Source organism: Schistocerca piceifrons, chromosome 1, assembly GCF_021461385.2.
Source record: "Schistocerca piceifrons isolate TAMUIC-IGC-003096 chromosome 1, iqSchPice1.1, whole genome shotgun sequence".
Classification (NCBI taxonomy): domain Eukaryota; kingdom Metazoa; phylum Arthropoda; class Insecta; order Orthoptera; family Acrididae; genus Schistocerca; species Schistocerca piceifrons.
In genome coordinates, this window is record NC_060138.1 from 1,104,149,475 (window position 1) to 1,104,163,734 (window position 14,260).

The window sequence follows — 14,260 nt, forward strand, 5'->3', positions numbered from 1 at the left end:
GGGAGAGGACTTAGATGGAGATGAGAAGGGAGAATACTGCGTGAAGAATTTGACAGAGCACTGAAAGACCTTAAGTAAAATAAGGCCCCAGGAGTAGACAACATTCCGTTAGAGCTTCTGCCAGCCTTGGGAGAGCTAGCCAAACCCTTCCATCTGGTGAGCGAGAGGTATGAAAAACACGAAAGAAGCTCAGACTTCAAGAAGAATATAATAATACGAATCCCAAAGAAATCAGGTGCTGGCAGGTGAGAAAATTACCGAACTATCAGTTTAATAAGTCACGGTTGCAAAATACTAACACAATTCCTTTAGAGAAGAACGGAAAAAACTGGTAGAAGTCGACCTTGGGAAAGATCAGTTTGGATTCTGGAGAAACATACGAACACGCAAGGCAATACTGATCCTACGATTTCTCATTGAAGATAGGTTAAGGAAAAGCAAACCTACGTTTATAGCATTTGTAGACTTAGAGAAAGCTTTTGACAATGTCGACTGCAAAACTCTCTTTGAAATTCTAAAGGTGGCAAGGGTAAAATACCGGGAGCGAAGGGCTATTTACAGTTACTAAAGAGGAGGAACTGAATAGAATTGGGGAGAAGAGAAACTTGTGATACAACATGCCTAGAAGCAGGGATCGGTTGGCAGGACACATTCTGAGGCATCAAAGGATCACCAGTTTAGTTCTGGAGGGAAGTGTGGGGGTTAAAAGTCTTTGGACTGAAGACCACCACCACCACCACAACAACAACAACAACAACAACATCAACAACAACATGCTAGCAAATGGTGGCTCATGTCAACGGAACAGCCCCCCCCCCCCCCCAGTGGACTCGCCACTCTTTGGCGGGTTTGTGCTTGGCTACCATGGGGCCCCAGCTCATCTTTTCCCTTCTGTGCTGCATATCTCTCCTCTTGCTATTCTTTTCCCCCTCCCTTGGGGACTATGTCTGATGTGTTATTGGGAATGTTCCGCATTGTCTGTCGCTGACATAAGAATACTCACCACTGTTTTCCGTTCCCTTTTCCCTTCCTTGTCTCCCTTCTCCTCTCGTTCCTCCACTTCGACGTTTGAGGTTCCTCTTTTTCTTCTTCCTCCTTGTGCGCTTCTGAAGTCCAGGCCACGCGTCTGATATGTAACAGGTGACTGGGTAACGCGTAATTCTCAGCTCCGTGTCGACAGGTAGGATTCGCACGTACCCCCTGGTACAGGCCAGGCCCAGGAAATTTGGAAATTTGTGGTAAGGACTATGGGACCAAAGTGCTGAGGTCGTCAGTCCCAAGGCTTACCCACTACTTAATCTAACTTAAACTAACTTATGCTAAGGACAACACACACACCCATGCCCCAGGGAGGACTCGAACCTCTGATGGGGGAGGGGGGGGGGGGGAGGGGAGGGAAGCCGCGCGAACCGAGACAAGACGCCCTATCCCGGGTTCGATTCCCGGCGGGGTCAGGATTTTCTCTGCCTCGTGATGGCTGGGTTTTGTGTGATGTCCTTAGGTTAGTTAGGTTTAAGTAGTTCTAAGTTCTAGGGGACTGATGACCATAGATGTTAAGTCCCATAGTGCTCAGAGCCATTTGAACCAAAACAAGACGCCCTATATCGCACAGCTACCCAGTGCAGCCCGCAGGGCCTGGGAAGGGGATTGCCTGGGCTACAACCTTCCCAAATAGCCAATTGGTCCCTCTGTCAGGTGTTTGGGAGGTGTGGCCTGAGGTGTGAATAATCACCTATAGTGGGTGCACCCCCTTGTAAAGGGGGGCCCTAGTTGGAAGGAGTGCGCCATCAGAGACGCTGGTAATCATGGGGGATTTTCCTAGAATGAGTCAATCATCTTCACAGTCAACGTCTACGAAACGTAAACATAACGAGGCTAATGGTTCAAAGACCCTTCCTGCTACACCAAGGTTACTCGTGGTCTCACGTAATGAAGACGGTCAGTCCTTCACCATGGTAAATCCGTTTATTATTCAGAAAGGTGTTGGTGCAATTGCCGGCCCTGTGAAATCCTGCTCTCGTTTACAGAATGGCACTTTACTTTTGGAGACTACTTCTGATTCTCAAGCACAACAACTGCTAGCTGCCTCGCTTCTCCATGGCTACCCTGTTCGTGTCGAGGCCCATAGAACTTTGAATTCTTCCCGTGGTGTTATTTACACTAGGCTGCTCGACAGTCTAACCGAGGCCGAAATCCAATATTACCTGTCTCATCACGGTGTCATTGCCGTCCATCGTATACTGAAAAAGGTAGATTCCTCCTTAGTGCCCATCCGCACCCTTTTTCTCACCTTTGATAGAGTGGTACTTCCATCCAAGATCAAAGCAGGCTACGAAATTATCACAGTCCGGCCATACATTCTGAACCCGAAGTGCTGCTAACAGTATTATCGTTTCAACCACACTATAATGTCTTGTCGACATCCAGTTAAATGTATAACCTGTGGTAGGAATGCGCAAGAGAGCGATTGTCCACCTTCTTCTCCCCTCTGTATCAGCTGCAATTGCAGCCATGCCGCCTCCTCTCGGGATTGTCCCGTGTATCATGATGAGCAGGCTGTCCAAGAGATCCAGGTAAAGGAAAAAGTGCCTTACCCAGTCGCTCGCAAGTTATTGGCTAGTTGCAAACCCTGCGTTCTCCCATCTGACTCCTATACTTCTGTTCTTGTTACCCCTCGCTCCACGAAAGACATGGCTACGCAGACACGCAACCTCCAGTTCAACTCTGAGGTTGTGAAATCGCCAGTGTCAAGGTAGCATCGCCATCTCCACATCCAACTGTGCAATAAGCTGTCAAACTCTTGCCTCAAGGGGCAAAGCGTTTAGGTACACAACCAGTAGGCCGGAAAGGACAGAAGGAGTACTGCCATGAAGACATCCTCTGTCCCTTCAGCCAAACAACACCCGAGTCTTCCTGTAACCGAAAAGGCTCAAAGAATTTCACCAAAGGCAAACGGTCTTCTCCTTCACGAACTCGAAAATCCTCTTTGATGGTGTCGCCACGTGATACATTAGCCCGGCCGGCCTCTATGTCGCCGTTGCGCACCATCAACCATTTTTCAGTGTTGGACTCCACAGGCCAACCGCACAAGCAAGCCAATGCTTCTGTGGACCCCATGGAGCGGGATCCTCCTACTTCTGTGTCCTGTAGCAGCGACTCTTCACAGGCTGTCACTCGGCAGCCGCTGAGGTGACACCCCTACATCTCTTCCTTGTCATGACTCTCCTATTATGGAACGTTCACAGCCTTTGGTGCCACGAAGAGGATTTATGGCTGCTTTTAGCTTCGCAGCGTCTCCTTGCACTCTGCCTTCAGGAAATGAAACTGCACACTCACGACCGCTTTCAGCTTTCACATTTTTTACCGATTGGTTTTGACCTTCCCTCTGAGGTCAGCATTCCATCTCATGGAGGCGCCATGCTGCTCATACAGAATGACATTCATAGTCAACCCATCTCCCAGACTACCCATCTTAAAGCTGCTACAGTTCACCTTTTCCTTCTCCGCCTGACTTTTTCCCTCTGTACAACTTATTTCCCTCCGTCATTTGATGTCACCAGGGCAGACTTCCTTCAGCTTATTGGACGGCTACCTCCCCCATTTTTGCTACTTCGTGACTTTAATGCACATCACCCTTTTGGGATCCTCCCAGGACCCGTCGGAGAGGTGCCCTCTTGACTGACCTTCTTAAGCAACTTAACCTCTTCTGCCTTAACACTGGAGCACCCACTTTCCTTTCCGACTCCTTGCACACCTATTCCCATTTGGACCTATCCTTCTGCACTGCCCAACTTGCCCATTGTCTTGAGTGGTCCATTCTTTCTGACACCTACTCGAGTGACCATTTCCCGTGTGCTATCTGTTTGCTGACTCCTACCCCATCTGCGTGCATACCCAAATGGCAGCTTACTAAGCCTGACTGGCAACTTTACTCCTCCCTGGCGACCTTCAAGGAACAGGATTTCCCCGGTTATGATGACTGGGTGGAGTATCTCACAAACATTATCGTTACTGCTGCAGAACATTCCATTCCTCGCACTTCCTCTTTACTACGTCGTGTCCCGGTCCCTTGGTGGACTGAGGCATGCCGTGATGCAATTCGCGCATGGAGACGTGCTCTCCACGTTTTTAAGCGTCATCCTGCGATGTGTAAACTGTATTCATTATAAACAGATGCATGCAAAGTGTCGTCGCATTCTTCGGGATAGCAAAAGAGCTAGCTGGATTTCATTCACTAATTCTTTGAACAGTTCCACCCCTTCCTCTGTCGTGTGGGCCAACCTTCGACGGCTCTCTAGGACCAAGACCATTCCCCACTTTCCGGCATGACAATAGCAGACAATGTCATCGTGGACCCTATTGCTATCTCCAACGTTTTGGGCCGGCATTTTGCGGACATTTCGAACTGTTCCCACTATCGCCCTGCCTTCCTCCATCGGAATCGAGCAGAGAAGGCTCAGGCGATACCCTTCGCTTCACTGAATCGTGAGTGATACAATGCCGCCTTTACTATGAGGGAGTTATATCATGCTCTCAGTTCATCCCGATCATCCGCCCTAGGGCCAGACGTCGTCCACATTCAGATGTTGCAGCACCTTCCTCTTGCGGGCAAGCACTTTCTGCTTAACACGTACAACCGCGTCTGGGCAGAGGGCACATTTCCCAGACGTTGGCGTGAAGCCATCGCCATGCCATACCTAAGCTCGGTAAGGGCAAAACCTTCCTTCTAGCTACTACCCCATCTCTCTCACCAGCTGCGTTTGCAAGGTGATGGAACATATGATTCATGCCCGGCTAGTATGGTGGCTTGAGTCTTGCAGTTTACTGATGAATGCACAGTATGGATTACGAGTGCAGCGTTCTGCAGTTGACCATCTCATTACTTTGTCTACTCATGTCATGAATGGTTTTCTGCGGAAATCCCAGACTGTGGCCGTGTTTTTCGATTCCATGGTTTTCTGCGGAATTCCCAGTGTGTGGCCGTGTTTTTCGATTTGGGAAGGCCTACAACACCTGCTGGAGAACTGGTAACCTCCGTACTCTTTATACATGGGGCTTCGTTGCCGCCTGTCCTGTTTCCTTCAGGGATTTTTAAAAGACCGAGTTTTCAAGATGTGTGTGGGTTCTAACTTGTCAGACACCTTTATCCAGGAAAATGGTGTGCCTCATGGTTCCGTCCTGAGCGTCGTCCTCTTTGCTATCGCCATTAACCCTATTATGGCCTGTCTCCCGCTGGATATCTCTGGTTTCCTTTTTGTTGACGATTTTGCCATCTATTGCAGTTCCCCACGGACTTGTCTCACTGAGCGACGTCTTCAGCAAAGTCTTGATCGTCTTTATTCCTGGAGTATCGACAATGGCTTTCGCTTTTCCACTGACAAAACAGTCTGTGTGAATTTCTGCCATGCAATTGGTTTCTTCTACCATCTTTATATCTTGGGCCTGTTGCCCTTCCGTTCGTTGAAATTACGAAATTCTTGGGGCTCATGCTCGATAGGAAACTCACTTGGTCCTCCGATGTGTCTTACCTGGCAGCCCGCTGTAAGCGATTCCTCAGTGTCTCACTGAGCGACGTCTTCAGCGAAGTCTTGATCGTCTTTATTCCTGGAGTATCGACAATGGCTTTCGCTTTTCCACTGACAAAACAGTCGTATGAATTTCTGCCATGCAATTAGTTTCTTCTACCATCTTTATACCTTGGGCCTGTTGCCCTTCCGTTCGTTGAAATTACGAAATTTTTGGGGCTCATGCTCAATGGTACTTCCTGGGGTCCCGATCGAACCACCGTCCTCCGTTTGTACCGGTCCTTTGTCCGTTCGAAACTCGACTACAAGTGCTTTGAAACTTGAAACTTCCCGGCAGATTAAAACTGTGTGCCGGACCGAGACTCGAACTCGGGACCTTTGCCTTTCGGGGGCAACTCCTCTACCAACTGAGCTACCCAAGCACGACTCATGCCCCGTCGCCACAGCTTTACTTCTGCCAGTGGATACAGGTGCTTTGTTTATGCGTCTACACGTCCATCCCTCTTACGCCGTCTCAGAACTATCCACCATCGTGACATCTGTTTGGCCACAAGCGCCTTTTACACTATCCCAGTTGAGAGTCTGTATGCTGAATCTGCTGAATTACCACTGTCCTACCTCTGTGACTTTCTCCTCAGCAGGTATGCATGCCGTTTGTCTGCCATGCGTGGCCATTCGTCCTATGCCTCCTTCTTCGATGATTCCTTTGATTGCTAGTCCCTCTTCTCTGTTACTCCTGGAGTCCACTTTCGGTACTTGCTAAGGCGGCTTAACTTCACACTACCTGCAACTTTCGCGGTGGGTGTGAACACTTCACATCTTGGCTTCATGAAGCGGTCCATGTTAACCTTGGCCTTCATTCTCTTCCTAAGGACACTACTCCAGCCTCAGTCTATCGCCTTAAGTTTCACGACCTTCGCATGGAATTTCGCGATAGTACCTTTGTATACACTGACTGCTCTCGGACTGACCGTGAGGTCGGGTGTGTATCCGTCATTGGCACCCGTGTCTTTCAATATCGGCTTCTGGCACACTGCTCAGTATTTACATCCGAGCTCTTCGCATTGTATCAGGCCACAGAGTACATCCGGCGACATAGCCTTTTCAATTTTGTCCTCTGCTCAGACTCATCCAGCGCCCTTCAAGATTTATGTGCGCTGTACACCGCCCATCCGTTAGTGCAGCGGGTCCAGGAACAGTCATTTGCTCACTCTTGGTGGAGCCAGTGTGTTGTTTCTGTGGGTTCCTGGTCATGTCGGTTTGCCAGGAAACAAGGCTGCTGACGCTGCTGCCAAGGCTGCAGTGGTGTCTCTTTGGCATCGCCAATGGTCCTCACTTCACGGGAATAAGCTCCGGCTTATTAAGCCTCTCTCAGCGGCTTGGACGGGGAGGGCCGAGAGAAGGTCATTTTAACTCGGCTGCGTATTGGGCACTGCCTTTTCAGCCATCGTCAGTTGATAAGTGGCGCTATCCCACACTTTGTTCACATTTATTTTTATTTATTTATTTATTGTTCCGTGGGACCAAACTAAGAAGAAATCTCCATGGTCATGGAACGAGTCAATACATGAAATTATAACACGATAGTAGAAACAGATAAAATGAAATATAAGAAACGTATTCAGGCGACAAGTCGTAAGTTTAAATAAAGAAAATCAACAATGTAACACGGGAATTTGGTTAATTTTTCAGCTCTCCCAGGAGCTCCTCGACAGAATAGAAGGAGTGAGCCATGAGGAAACTCTTCAGTTTAGACTTAAAAGTGTTTGGGCTACTGCTAAGATTTTTGAGTTCTTGTGGTAGCTTATGGAAAATGGATGCAGTAGAATATTGTACTCCTTTCTGCACAAGAGTCAAGGAGGTGCATTCCACATGCAGATTTGATTTCTGCCTAGTATTAACTGAGTGAAAGCTGCTAACTCTTGGGAATAAGCTAATATTGCTAACAACAAATGACATTAAAGAAAATATATACTGTGAGGGCAATGTCAGAATTACCAGACTACTGAATAGGGGCCGACAAAGGGTTCTCGAACTTACGCCACATACAGCTCGAACAGATACCCTTTTTGAATCAGAAGAATTACCCCAAAAAATAATACCATGTGACATAAGCGTATGAAAATATGCGAAGTAGACTACTTTTCGTGTTGAACTGTCACTTATTTCAGATACTGTTCTAATGGTAAATAGAGCAGCATTTAGTTTCTGAACAAGATTCTGAATATGGGCTTTCCACAACAGCTCACTGCCTATCCAAACGTCTAGGAACTTGAACTGTTCCGTCTCGCTTATAATATGCCCATTCTGTCTGATCAAAATATCGGTTCTTGCTGAATTGTGAGTTAGAAACTGTAAAAACTGAGTCTTACTGTCATTTGGCATCAAATTATTTTCCACAAGCCACGAACTTATTTGATGAACTACATTATTTGATGATGTTTCAATATTACACACAAGATCCTTCACTACGAAGCTGGTATCATCAGCAAACAGAAATATTTTTGAATCACCTGTAATACTAGAAGGCATACCATTTATATAAATAAGAAACAGCAGTGGCCCTAGCACCGACCCTTGGGGAATGCCCCACTTAACAGTGCCCCATTGGACTGAACATCATTACCACTCTCAATATTGCGAAGAATTACTTTCTGTTCTTAAATTAAGAGGCGAACCAATTGTAAGCTACACCCCTTACTCCATAATGCTCCAATTTCTGCAGTAATATTTTGTCTGGTCAACAAGTCAAAAGCCTTCGTTAAATCAAAGAAAAAACCTAGCGTTCGCAACCTTTTATTGAATCCGTCCAAAACCTCACAGAGAAAACAGAATATAGCATGTTCAGTTGTTAAACCATTTCTAAAACCAAATTGTACATTTGACAGCAAATTATGTGAATTTAAATGCTCCAGTAACCTTGTATATACAACCTTCTCGATAACTTTAGCAAACACCGATGGCATAGAAATAGGTCTATAATTGCGCCCAAGTTTTAACTGTTCGCCACTTCCTGATGGAAATCCCATTTTTCATCCGTTTGCGTTCCCGCTTGGGTTTGCCGTCTGAGTTAGCGGCCGTTTTAGCGAATGATGCGAGGGCTGTCGACCGCATTTTACTCTTTACCCGCCAAATCGATATGGCGAAGGCTATTTAATTTTTAGTTTTGGACCTCCGTTTCTGTATGGTGTCTTTTTCAGTCCTTTCTCCACGTGCCTGTTTTTGCCTGTCTTCTCTTATGTCAACTGGGACTGACTTATAGCCGTTTTTTAACTCCTCTCTGTCTCCGTCTTCTATAGTTTTGACTTGGGCGTGTATGACTCCAGTTGTTGTTTGCGCCCTAAAGAAAAACAAAACCGAAAACGGAACAGCTCCGGGACGTATCGCAGTGGAAGTCATCACTGTCCCAGAGATCAATCCGACCCAAGAGACTGGCGACTCTGGATCCCCAATATGACGGCGCGTGTCATCGTAGCGAGGAAGCAGACCGACCAACTGGCCTTCCTGATGGACCTCTGGGAGGAGAACAAGAGTGCCCAGCAGCACAGGCGCTTCCACGACAATTCCACTGCAGACAGCAATCGGTAGAGTCCTCCCCAGCCAATGGCCAACACCACCGCCACCAGCCACCCCACAACACTCATCACAAGAAAAAAGTGTGCACTCAAAATGAAAAAGTGCAATGGAAAAAGTGTTTCTCCTCTCACCCCAAATAGCCTACCTCCGTTAAGTACAGCAGTGCGATGAGTCTTCTCAGTGAAAACAGTGTTTACAAAGTGTATTTCTCTCTGTAACATCTGTTATGCCCATAAATTCAAACCACAGTCCAAAGTGATCCAAAAGTACTACCAGTGTTTTCTAAATGTGTTTGTGTTAAAAAGACAACCTTTCCTTCCTGTTATGCGTTGTGGCATCCCATCCAGCTGTACTTCATTATATGTACCATATTGTGTTGGGATATATGCTGTACGTAGTGAAAAATCCCTAGTCTACATACGTTTTTGACTGGTTTCCTAATGTTATGTGCTTCGCTAGTTTTATGTAATGTATCTTCTCATTCTCTTCACTGCTTCTTATATAGCATGTCATCACTTTTCTTTCCGATTTACTCTTTTGACTGTACTGAGAGAAAAAAAAAAAAATCTTCCACTTCCGTTCCGTCCGTCATGTTAATGTTTTCTCTTATACTTTGATAACTTACAATGTTGATTAAAGAAAGCAATTCAGACCAGAATGTACAACGTGCCTGTCGAATCATAAAGTACATCGATTAAATATTTGGGCGTAACATTGCAGAGCATTATGAGGTGGGACAAGCATGTAATGGCAGTTGTAGGGAAGGCGGATAGTCGTCTTCGGTTCATTGGTAGAATTTTGGGAAGATGTGGTTCATCTGTAAAGGAGACCGCTTATAAAACATTAATACGACCTATTCTTGAGTACTGCTCGAGCGTTTGGGACCCCTATCAGGTCGGGTTGAGGGAGGACATAGAAGCAATTCAGAGACGGGCTGCTAGATTTGTTACTGGTAGGTTTGATCATCACGTGAGTGTTACGAAAATGCTTCACGAACTCGGGTGGGAGTCTCTGGAGGAAAGGAGGCGTTCTTTTCATGAATCACTACTGAGGAAATTTAGAGAACCAGCATTTGAGGCTGACTGCAGTACAATTTTACTGCCGCCAACTTACATTTCGCGGAAAGACCACAAAGATAAGATAAGAGAGATTAGGGCTCCTACAGAGGCATATAGGCAGTCATTTTTCCCTCGTTCTGTTTGGGAGTGGAACAGGGAGAGAAGATGCTAGTTGTGGTACGAGGTACCCTCCGTCACGCACCGTATGGTGGATTGCGGAGCATGTATGTAGATGTAGATGTAGACACACAAAAGCTGAATTCAGCAATCATTGGTATATTGACGTTAGATATACGTATAATTAGACCTGTCCTCCTATGGTTTATTTACAAAAACACGACAAATGGCCATGGAAACGGACTTGAGGAAGAACAATAACAGAGAGAAGCAAAAAGAAATGGAATATAGAAATTAAAACTATAAAAACGGCAGTATTGTTACCTACTGCAGAAATCTACACCTTGATAGATTAAAATGTTAACATTGTACCGTTGTTAATAATTTTAAATAAATGTATGTGGTTACAAAAAAAAAACTGCCAAGTGGGCGAATCGTGTTCAAGCCTCCCTCGCGCTAATTTTTTTCCCCGCTGTTCGCTGTATTCGGAGTTGTGTCTGTATCGTGGTGCAACGTCCGTTTGCAACAGTGAGGCGTAAGATAGGGACCTAAAATGACAGTTGATTCTGCACAACTACTCTAGTGGCAGCCGAAAGTAAATGGGTTCCGAATGAAAACCTTAAACGTTTGATGACAAGGCGACAAGTCAACCGAATCCTCCACATGAAAACGCGTGTGGTGTGTCACACACGGCGTTAGTGACGGTACGTGTGTCATATGATAGGAACCTCTCATCGACGCATCTAATTTGTACGCCTGGTGAGTGAATGAGATACACTGAAGAGCCAAAAAAACTGGTACATCTGCCTAATATCGTGTAGGGCCCCCGCGAACACGCAGAAGTGCCTCAACACGGCGTTTCATGGGCTCGACTAATGTCTGAAGTAGTGCTGTAGGGAATTCACTCCATGAATCCTACAAGGCTGTCCATAAACCCGTAATGTTTCCAGTCATCAACAATCCAATGTCGGTGTTGACGATCCCAGGCGAGGTGAAAAGCTTTGTGTCGTGCATTCATTAAGGGTATACGAGCGGGCCTCCAGGTCCGAAAGCCAGATGATGTTTCGTTGAATGGTTCGCACGCTGACACTTGTTGATGGCCCAGCATTGAAATCTGCAGTAATTTGCTGATGGGTTGCACTTCTGTCAAGTTGAACGATTCTCTTCAGTCGTCCCGTTCTTGCAGGATCTTTTTCCGGCCTCAGAGATGTCGGAGATTTGATGTTTTACCGGATTCCTGATATTCACGGCACACTCGTGAAATAGTCGTACGGGAAAATCCTCACATCATAGCTACCTCGGAGATACTATGTCCCATCGCTCGTGCGCCGACTATAAAACCACGCTAAAACTCGCTTAAATCTTGATAATCTGCCATTGTAGCAGCAGACACTTGCTGTCTGACTTAGGTTTTGCCGACCACAGAGCCGTACTCTGCCTGTTTATGCATCTCTGTATTTGAATGTGCATGCCTATACCAGTTTCTTTGGGGCTTCAGTGTATGCCTCCTAGCCCGATTTAGGTGTTCCTGTGAATGTGATCACTCCCAAGGAAATGATGAAAACATAACAGTTTGTCACACACGCTACACTAAATGAACTTAACAGTTTCACAACCACACAGTTCCTCTGTGCTCTGTCAAAATATACGTTTTTAACTTTTTTGAAGTTGCGTTCCATTTTGGAAGTTCTGACTCTTGAATTCCTTTGATGCTGCATAGTGGGCACACCCGTTTATTTGTTGTTTTCATTTCTGTGAGACGTCTATGTGGTATCTTGCCTGCTGTCACTATTGATGACATTTACTTGCAACGGTAACGTATTCTTACCATATCACTCATATTCTACACTCCTGGAAATTGAAATAAGAACACCGTGAATTCATTGTCCCAGGAAGGGGAAACTTTATTGACACATTCCTGGGGTCAGATACATCACATGATCACACTGACAGAACCACAGGCACATAGACACAGGCAACAGAGCATGCACAATGTCGGCACTAGTACAGTGTATATCCACCTTTCGCAGCAATGCAGGCTGCTATTCTCCCATGGAGACGATCGTAGAGATGCTGGATGTAGTCCTGTGGAACGGCTTGCCATGCCATTTCCACCTGGCGCCTCAGTTGGACCAGCGTTCGTGCTGGACGTGCAGACCGCGTGAGACGACGCTTCATCCAGTCCCAAACATGCTCAATGGGGGACAGATCCGGAGATCTTGCTGGCCAGGGTAGTTGACTTACACCTTCCAGAGCACGTTGGGTGGCACGGGATACATGCGGACGTGCATTGTCCTGTTGGAACAGCAAGTTCCCTTGCCGGTCTAGGAATGGTAGAACGATGGGTTCGATGACGGTTTGGATGTACCGTGCACTATTCAGTGTCCCCTCGACGATCACCAGTGGTGTACGGCCAGTGTAGGAGATCGCTCCCCACACCATGATGCCGGGTGTTGGCCCTGTGTGCCTCGGCCGTATGCAGTCCTGATTGTGGCGCTCACCTGCACGGCGCCAAACACGCATACGACCATCATTGGCACCAAGGCAGAAGCGACTCTCATCGCTGAAGACGACACGTCTCCATTCGTCCCTCCATTCACACCTGTCGCGACACCACTGGAGGCGGGCTGCACGATGTTGGGGCGTGAGCGGAAGACGGCCTAACGGTGTGCGGGACCGTAGCCCAGCTTCATGGAGACGGTTGCGAATGCTCCTCGCCGATACCCCAGGAGCAACAGTGTCCCTAATTTGCTGGGAAGTGGCGGTGCGGTCCCCTACGGCACTGCGTAGGATCCTACGGTCTTGGCGTGCATCCGTGCGTCGCTGCGGTCCGGTCCCAGGTCGACGGGCACGTGCACCTTCCGCCGACCACTGGCGACAACATCGATGTACTGTGGAGACCTCACGCCCCACGTGTTGAGCAATTCGGCGGTACGTCCACCCGGCCTCCCGCATGCCCACTATGCACCCTCGCTCAAAGTCCGTCAACTGCACATACGGTTCACGTCCACGCCGTCGCGGCATGCTACCAGTGTTAAAGACTGCGATGGAGTTCCGTATGCCACGGCAAACTGGCTGACACTGACGGCGGAGGTGCACGAATGCTGCGCAGCTAGCGCCATTCGACGGCCAACACCGCGGTTCCTGGTGTGTCCGCTGTGCCGTGCGTGTGATCATTGCTTGTACAGCCCTATCGCAGTGTCCGGAGCAAGTATGGTCGGTCTGACACACCGGTGTCAATGTGTTCTTTTTTCCATTTCCAGGAGTGTATATCCAGTGTATGGTATGACAACTGTCAAGGCTACAGAAAGAGACCAAACATTTCAATGACCGGGCGGATAGTTCATCAATGTAAAAATAAAAAAATAAAGAAATAAATAAAACTGCGTGGCACGAGGGAGTTTTGAAGTCTGGTTCATAGCCCAACGTCTAGACCATTGCCCCCCCCCCCTTTCCGTGAGGACTTTCTTGAATCATTCTTCATAATGAACCGAGCTCATTTCGATGTGGTAATCTCACGTGCCTTTCTCCCCAATAAAAGAAAGTTCTACGCCGTGAAGAAATCCTTCTTCATTTCCAACGTGTGAAATATGATGCGTTTTCCAACTCCAGAAGGTATCTTGATCCTTCAACGCCATCCATAAATTTACTGACTGTACCCTCAATATTGATTATAGAAGTCAAAGCTTTTTTCTAAAGACTCAGCTACGTTTTCTTGCCATCCATACTGCATTGGGTGATCCTATCCGCACCAGGTCTCGTCTGTTAGGAAGACCTTGCAGTCCTGTATTCGTAACTGTCTCATTCTTCTAAGGTAGATATCTTGGGATACAGCAGCTGTCGCAGACTCGATTTTAACTACTTTCAGAAGAGTGGAGATCGAAATAACAGGAAAATCTGCCACATTTTCTATCAATTTCAATGGGAGTTTTCTAATTGTGGGGACTACTGTATTCATGTAAAAATCATACTGTGCACACAGTA